This window comes from Odontesthes bonariensis, chromosome 14 (genome assembly GCF_027942865.1).
Source record: "Odontesthes bonariensis isolate fOdoBon6 chromosome 14, fOdoBon6.hap1, whole genome shotgun sequence".
Classification (NCBI taxonomy): Eukaryota; Metazoa; Chordata; class Actinopteri; order Atheriniformes; family Atherinopsidae; genus Odontesthes; species Odontesthes bonariensis.
This window is the reverse complement of record NC_134519.1, coordinates 19,119,974-19,129,552: the sequence shown is the minus strand read 5'-3', so window position 1 is coordinate 19,129,552 and position 9,579 is coordinate 19,119,974.

Below are 9,579 nucleotides of genomic sequence, written 5' to 3'. Positions count from 1 at the left end.
GATCCTACGTTTCCAGTCTCAGTTTCTACAGAATGTGCTAATATTAATAAATCAATTTACAGTGATTTGAGGAGGGGGGGGGAGCGCACCCTATGAGATGAGATTAGAAACTAATACGAGGTCTCATAGAGCATGGAATGAAAGATGGAACAACTCTAGCTCCATACCAAGGTGATCATCTTTGTACATGGGTTTGTTTACCTCACAAGATGGCTCCTGGCTTAGGGAATGGACCATGAAAATGGCTGCTCTCTCGTGCCTGCAGGACTTTATATAGATTGGAGTTTTTCATGTGGCAGATAGGCTGCTGGGATATACACCCCAGGGGATGTACTCTCATTAAGGGCGATAGCTTAGGGCAGTTTTTCTCCGCTTCCTGTGGCCACTGACCTCTTTTTCACCCGTGGGCTCGCAGCTACACCACAGCTCTGCTTCTCGGTCTCTCTGTCACTCCCAACAATGCCCTGGGGTTCGTCACATGACTCGAGTGACTCCTGACCTGCCTGGCCTCTTGAAACCCCTCCCCTCCTGTCAACAAGTCAGTTAGAATGATCACAAACAGCGTAAGGGTCACATGTGCCCCCCTAAAATGGCGGCTATGTCCTTGGGCTTTTGAGAGAAGAATTTTCTAAGATGACAGCGTCAAAACATCATGTCAGAAATGGACAACTTTATGCGTCATCTTAAAGCAGTACAACTGCAGTGTTATACTAGTGGGAAAAAATTGAGGACCACAATAATACGAAGAAAAATTATCCATCATTTAAGGTTACATTGGTCAATGTGAGGAATTTAGTGATTGAAAGCACCTGTTGTTTTGGGCCTTAACTTTGAGGTCAAGCAAATACTGAGTCTTGTTTCTTGAATGGATGCAGGCTTCAACGCTTCAACACCGTCCTCCCTGAGCCATTTCTGGAGCTATTCCCTTTATGCTGTGGTTCATTAAGGCCACAAGACACACTGATTGTGTTGAGTACCTTAAGGTGATCTAGACCAAGGTAGTTAATCATACATAAAAAAGCATTACTGCGAACTTGGGTCACTATGCGGCTGTGCCTGAAGTGTGCAGAGGAATATCAATATCAAAAGTCCCCTTGATCTTCTTTTTTTAATTTAGTTTGAAAAGGCTGATGCTCCCTGTTGATATTGACTGCTGTCCACTCACTGTGCAGAATTTTTTTTTAAAAATCACATTTTATTACAAAAACATCCTGGGCACACATAGTATTTGTACACGAAGGGCATGCTTTAAAGGTAAGCTGTGGGGTAGCCCTGCATAGGTGATTGGTGGATTGAGATATCAGAACAGTTCTCATCAGCACCACCCATACTTATACCTGCAGGCAAAACAATTTTGTCCTTCACTAGTTAGCAATTAGATTATATTCAAGCACACATATGCACAAAGAGCCTCCACAAACTGTATCTCCTCCCTATGAAGCAATCTCCATTCCTCTGTATGACACTTGCTTCCTCCGTATGTGTGAGTTTGTGTTAACACGAGGACAGGAGCAGACACACACCCTGTAGCTATAAGGTTCCAGTTGGTATATCTCTGTCTCTAAGCCCCAGTTTGATGCCCTAGTCTCATGGTATCCAACCCCCACTCTTTCTGCATCCCCTCAGGCTTCTCTGTGTGTGTGTGTGTGAGATGGCTACTCAACCAAGAGGGCATTGTTTCTCTCCAGCGTGGTTTTATAATTGAACGTTCACATTTATGCACAAATTCAAATGGATCTTAACAGTATACATGTAGCACGTAACAATGCTCCACACTCAACATTAAGCTCAAGAACCCCTACGCGTTGAGAACTTTTTGTTGTGCATTATTGCACGTGCACTGATTGGAAGCTTTCCACAGGAGGTGCAAACTCCAGTCAGCCTGCATCAGGTTGTGTGTTACTTAGGCACATGTGTGAGTGGAGTGGGGAAGTGAAAAGACAGCGGGCAGCAGGGACAAACCCGTCAGCCACTCAGATCACATCAGGTCTGTCGGGACACATTGGAGCACAGTAAGCCTGATGGGATATGCCCCCTAGGGGTGCGAAGCAGGCCAGATGACAAACAGACGCAGGGGCAGGAAAGGAAAGAAGAAAGAATAGAGTATGGCACATTCTGCCTCTAATGCACAATATGTTCCAGTAACATGCATGCAATTATGAAAAGTAATCCTGACTACATTTTGTATTAATGATACAGTAACTCCCTGTCATCATTGCTGTAAACCTACATATAGATATACAGAGGTATGCAGGCAAACATGCACACTCCAAACACACATTTACTTGGTTGCATGCTCTGATATCACCATAAACATTTCGCCTGGATCTCACACCAGATAACCTACATTTTAAACAACACCGTGCATATGTTAATGTGAATCGGGAAGGCATGATGTTTATGAGCTGCACACGATGCATATGCTTCTGCGTGTGGGTTAATGCACAGACACGCTTGGGTACATATGTCCACAGGGCAAATTTGGGAAATAGACACTTCTTTTCATGCCTGTTCTTTAATTGGGGCATTTATTGTTTTGTGGTACTGTTTACTTCATTAAATTAAGGCACATTTCAGAAATGCAGCATGTCTCAAGGTTTATATAAGCAGAATTCTGCTTTCAGCTATTAAGTTGCAAATTAACATATCTTTATGACTCTAGGATATGCCAGTTAAGGGTTGCTTTTACATTTTCACACTAATCAACTTGACTTTAACATGTTGGATTTCAGTTTGATTTGCTTTCATCACAAATATTGTTTCCCCCCTCGGCTGTGTGTGACTGCATGTGTATTTGAGTGGAACTGTTTTTGTGTATTCGCCCAAGTGAGTCTGTGCACTTGTGTGCTTCTGTTGGTTGTCTGTGGCACCTTCATGTCAGCCCGACTGTTCTCTTTCTTAGGAAATTAGAAATATGTGTGTGAAGAAGGGGGTGTTACAAGGACAAAACAAACTAATGTTGAATATTCCGTATTGGTTTTACTGTAATTCTTTTCTAATTCTTAGTTTATTCAATTTCATCTCCTTGAGGCTGGTAGGTATGGAAATGAGGTCTGTTCTTTTTTCTTTTTTTTTTTTTTTTTGCCTGTGTAAATTGCAGCTATCACCTCAAGCCTTTTGAACAAGATTACCCAGATGGCCTTGCGTGGTGTGCCTGAAGTTTTATTTTCCTCCTTTGCCTGCTTTTCCTTCTTGGCTGCAGGGGAAAGGAGAGGGAGCTGGGAAGCCTCCTGAATGCTCTGGGTGAAGCCAGGAGGCAGCAGCTGTGGCAAAGAGAGATCTGGGGGAAGAAGAAGAAGAAGAGTCAGTTGGGGAGGGAGTACTCGGGGGTGGATGAGGCTGGTGCAGGGGGAACATTGTTGTGTGCATGTGTGTATGGAGCGAAAACTATCTATCTATGAAGCTAGGCTGAGAACATCAGCCATCATAAACAGTACCCTCTACCTGGCTGGCTTGGCTGTCAAGGGGGCTGGAGAAACCCTTGTAGAACTCAAAGGAGGAGGGGGTGTTGGAGGTGAACCCTGGATGGAACAGGAAGAACTTAGGGGGTGCATATGTGAGCATGTGTTTACAGAAAGGTGTCATTTGCAGATACAGTGAAGTGTGTCCCAGTGTAAACATGGCATTACCACATCACCAAGCACTTTAGCATTACTTACTTACAGTACTTACTATTCAAACGACTAGAATCACACCCTTAAAAGCCAGGATAAATAGCAACCTCCTTCCCAGGTGATCATTGTTGTGAGAGTGTTGGGATTTGTCATTGGGTTTCCAATCACCGTGCCCTGTACATAATCTGCTGCTGGTTTTCTGCCTAGAGGAAGAATATGATTTTAATACATTAAGGTGGCCAAGAGATAGAGAATTATGCAGAGTTTAAGTGTTCACCTGTTTATTATTCTAACATGCAACAGCTTCAATCCACACTAATCTCTAAAAGAACACACCCAACTCCCAGATTGCTGATCTTGGCTTGAAGGCAACAGTGAAAAGTGATTCTCACCTGAGATAAGTCAAGGAGTGGTGCAGGAGGAAGCTGACTCAAAATACTCTCACAAAATATGATACTGGAGGAAGAACCGATGGGAGACATGTGAGCCACTTCTAAGGGGCATATCTCTGTCAGACATTTCATTTTAAGGTGTTACCTCAAATCTTTAGTATAATTGTGCAAAGCTGTGGCATAACACAGAAACAAAATCTTAACATGTAATCCGTATGGTCAAATGTTTACACATACCGGAGAGCATTGTTGGATCAAAATCCTTTTGTATTATTTTAGCAACAGCTTTCAGACACTGCTGTCAAAGAGTCAATAGTTGGCTATCACTGTTTATTTTCACTCCCTCACTTTGTTTGTTTTGTTAAGGTTTTGCTCTCCATCATAATGAATCACTTTTTTCATCTAGTTCTTATTTATTCTCATGGCTGGAGGTAGAATGTGGTGGTTGATGAGGGGCTGAAATGAACTGAGCCTTAGCCTTAGCCCCAGGGCTGGCGCATATCTTAGCATAAGTGATGGCCGACCGGAGGGCTAGAGCCAGGCTGAGAGCGCCCTTAGGACAGCAACTCTGACAGATCATGTATTTATAGGTCTGTTGAAAGACCTCTATTGTGTCCCACATAGCCTCGGAGCATGTCTGTCCTCTGTATTATAATAAAGCCGCTGGCCTTACCACTATGATGGATGGGTGGCCCTCGAATGGCAAGCTCCAGAATCATTAGAGCACTCCTTAAATGCAGGTCTACCTATGTGAAAGGCTCGCTACTGGTGAGCAGCACAGTATAGTCGAGACCTTTTAATCAAGGCTAGGTATCCCTTATTAATTCTCAGCTGACTGAGGGAAGGACAGAAGAAGGGAAAGGGAAAAAAGAAAGTGTAAGGGAGGGAGCAAGTTTGCTGATGTTTTGCGAAAGAATACATTGGCAATCTTCTCAGCTGCCGAAAATGCCCCACAGACTTTTTTTCAATACAGGTTAGGATATGGCACCTTCAGCATTTTACATGAAGCTTCACTGGTCCGATTTAATTTCTGCTGAAAATTTCACCAATGACAGCATTCCATCACACCACCACTGAGCCATTCAGCATTGTGTAAAAAGTGTGATGATGAATTTCTAACTCAAAATGGCGTGTGGAAATGGTATATGAAATTTTTGGACAAACAGGACAAAGTATAAGAGAAAATCAGTACCTGCTTAAATGTGCTTGGAAAACACACACACACAGCTTAACTTCTCTCTGCCTTAAGCATCACAAGCAAAGTGGTGTTTGAGTTGTTTCCCAATCTCATGTTCTTCTGTTACCTCTGGAGTAGAATATAAATGATCCCCTCTCAATGTACAGTGTATGCCAATGGGCCCGCAGCGGCCATAGTCCAGTCTAAAATTCTTCACTGCAAGCACACAATAATTCAAGGCCTGACTGATAAATAAACAATGGAAAACTATCTTAAATTCCTCACTTGGATCATTGATACATATTGCAGCCCGATAAGCAGAGGACGTTTTCTGATTGGTGTTGAAATTGGTGTCGACAACGACGGAAAGTTCAGAAACATACACACTTCTCTCTGATATTCAAAATGAAGAGTAAAGATCTGTTTTTAACCCATACAGGAGAAACACCGTTTCTCATTACTCTTCCCCTGTGAATTTAGCGGTCACTAAATGCACAGTTGAGTCGAGCTGCAGTTAGAGTTCGACCTGCCCATTTAATTGGACCCCTGTCCTTTTCCCAGTATACATGCATGAGAGAGGAATTGAATAATTGACTGAAGCACATCTGAGGCTGCGATGCTGTGGACTTTATATGAAAATGTTCCAGACATTCTCTGTGGTAATGGCACTACCGTAGTGCATATAAGTATATCTAAAATATCTGGCCAGACATCATCTTTAAGTCACTTGAAATGTGATTTTGTTAGATGACACTACAGTTGTAAAATCAAGATTCTATTAGAGCAGAATAATAAATTAATGTGATTAGCTTTTTTAGGAATTTGGCTGTATTAATATACATTTACCATTTACTGTTTTTACAGAAGTACACGTTAATGACCTTGGGGCGGCTGTAGCTTCAGAGGAATCCCTGGTTTCCCAGGACCACATGTTGAAGTGTCCTTGGGAAAAATGCTGAACCCCACATTGCCTGATGCATTCATCAGTGGGTGAGTGATAAACAAAAAGCACTGTTGCAGACAGGCTGCATGAGTGTGGGTGAATGTGCACTTTTCTGGTCAAGTTATATTCCAATATAAATGCAGTCTATTAACTTTATGCAAAAGGTTTGACCTTTTAAGTGTGTGTGGAATGCCTTGGCCCATCCAGTTGAGCGTATACATGCAGGAGGAATTTGAACCAAATGCAAATCATCTCAGTGTGTCAGCCCGGCTTTGAGAGCTTTAATTTCGTACGATTTAGGTTGGACTAACTAATTCACATGCATTTTTAAAGTCAAGAGTTTTTGGTCCAACTGACCAAGCTATTTGTTTCTTGTGTTATAGATGTGCTCACTTAGAGTACAAACAGTAATGGTGTTATGGCACCTGTTATAGTGCTTAAGAAGCTTTATGTCCCAAAAAAGTTGTGGGGAACCTTAAGTTCATGATTGTTTTGGGATGGAATTGAAATTTTATTTAAATGGTTCTGGCATTTGCATATTTCACCCCTTTGGTTCATAATGAATTATCTCTTGTAAACATTCATGGTCCCAAGATGATAAAAACTGACATAGTTGATTCCCTGATTTGTTCTTAAAGGGCCATAAGCATATTAACAACTTTGTTTTCTTGTGAAATATGTTGGCAGAAATTGCAATGTGGCAATGCCATGAATTTTGTGCCAGTGGTATGTCAATGGTTTCCATTCACCTCGTGAATTTTGATGGATTTACACAAAACTAGGCATTAAATCTATTCATTCATGTCCTCTTTAAGATCAGTTTTAGTGTGATTATTTTAGCCATTCTTTAATTAAAGATCTTAAAATTTGACTCTTGGCAGCAAAGCCAAGAACACGGTATTTTCATTGGTTATTTGCCATGACACTCAAGGTGAATTCATGATATCATGCCTTTATCATGCCTGTGTTTCCTCAACAATACGGCTGTGGAAGAGGATAATTGCAGGACTGCTTTTTCTTGTATTAAAATGGTTAAAACTGCTTTTGAGAATGAGCTAAAATTGTGTTAGAAACCATGTATTCTTGTGAAGGTAAGACTGGCTTTATTCACTATCCGCCTCCTTTGTTGCATGACAAAGTACAGACATACTGTTGAAAAAAGTAGTATGTCTGAGCTAAAAGTGATGGTAGTGATCACAACTTCTTCATTTCAAACTCTTTTTTGGTGTATTTGATGGATTAGTACTGAGGTTCTTACAAATGGACAGCTTGGGCACAACAACTACGTGTTACAGTAAAGCTGGCTGCATGTACCTTAAGGAAGTTCAAACACAGGAACCCATCAGTGCACCTATTAAGGTGTGTTTTTTGTATTTAGACGTGCTCCTTTTTACATGTAGGTTTGACTCTCTTTAACTCAAGCAAAGCCACTGTGACATATTATTTTACAAATGAGCGACCACTTGAGATATTGTTCTGAAACCCATTGTCCATCCAGGGACATTTAAGGCTTCTGTGATGGCATTCATCACACAAATTAGCTAATTTTTCCAGTAGAAATAATGGGTAGAAATATGTGACCATTATAATTATGGTATTTATGAGCCTTCAATCTCACAGGCTCACTATGAGATACCTTTGAAAATTTGAAATCAGCTCCTGAGGCTGAGGGTGGGAGAAGGAGGGAGAAGAGAAAGAAAGAGAAAAGAGAAAGAGTAAGAAATGGCAAGGGAGAAATGTGGGAGTTATGTTTTTGCTTTTTTGCCAAAGGTTACATTTATAATTATCTTGCTGGCGTGAGATAGCCGAGAGGCTTTTTCAATAAAGGTAGGAGGCAACTACAGTACAAAATATTACCTACAGATCAACACAGAGCAAGAAAGACGACTCCAAATAAAGTTAGACTAAATCCAGTGTACAGCACAGCATCTGATACATGTGTGCAGTCAGCACATATATTAGAAACAGTAGCCACTACTTGTATTGGCCTGTAGAACTGAGCTCGGTGAGGGCTGATGATCTGAAGATGAGGTGAATGAGTTCATCCTCTGACCTTCACTAGTGGTGAGTAAGCAGAGCCTTGGGAGTGTGGGAAAGATGGCCGTAGCCACTTTCTTTAGGCCCTACTCTGCCTTTTGATGAATGGAAATAATCACCAGAGAAAAATACTTGATCACAGAAACACCACTGAAAAGAGGAGGATCTCAGATTGCTTTATTCTCCTCCAAACCCTTGTCGTCTAAAGGACTGGAAGTCAGTCTCTTAATACTATTCATCTTTTCTCTAGCAGACTGTGTCCTGAGAGGAGAATATCTCTAATTCCTTTTCAAGTTTGTATGAATCCAGGAAGTGGAGAGGAGACTGGGCTGGAAAAGGTCTCATTATGCTCAAGCTGCCCCACAGGTTACAAACCTAAATAATATGCACAAAGAGGGTAAAATATCCTACCACAGAATTTAAAACCAAATATAGGCCAAATCTCTCTCTGAAACTAAACTTAACAACATTATATTGTGAGTTGATAATACAATTATCCTACACTATATTTGTAATTCATTTTGATAACAATTATCTACAAAGTGCTATTATGGAAATATTATGCCCATGACAAGCATTACTCCAGGACCCTGCTTTAAACCATGTAGACTTCTTCTCAGGTTGGGCCTTAGGGTGATGACTGAAAGTACAAGACTGTCGATGAAGGCAGCTACTGAGTTTTTTAAAAAGATAACCAGGCTTACTCTTGGAGATCAGGTGAGACGTTAAGACCTCCAGAATGAGCTTTCAGGTAGACTTGCCGTTTCCTCATACTGGGAGAGCCTTTAGAGGTAGTTCAGGCACCTGATGAAGACACATCCCTTTGAGGTTTAGGGTTTCCCAATACGAGTGATTGCTTGTCCATCACGAAGAGCTGGAGGAAGTTAAGGGGAAACACGGGGCTGCTATTTGAGTGATGAAAAAGTTAAATTTTATGTCTGTCCAATTTCCACTAAGCTTACTAACCTGATTTGCTACTGAGACACTGCCCACTGAATACCAATTATTTCACTGTAAAAATACATGTACTGAAATGTATTATAGGGGTTATGGTCCAGTTAACTTTTTATACACCCTGCTGTGTATGAACAACAGGGTTTATAGTTATTTTGCTCAGTTATTTTGCGAGCTGTGGATGTATTTTGTTTGTATAGATGGGACAAAGATTTTTTTTAAAAAGTATTCTATTTCAACACTCAGTAAGAAAGCCAATAATAGAAAGAAAAATAAAATACTCACTTGAAATAACCAGTGCTTTTTTAAAGAAAAATGGATAGTGATTTTCAATGTTTATTTCATTCATGTGATATAGCGTTGTTAAGAATGATCCTCCAATGATAAACACATTGCTTTCAACAGTCCTAATTAAATTAGATGGTAATAACAAAACTGTGTCACAAATGCTTAACTGCCCAA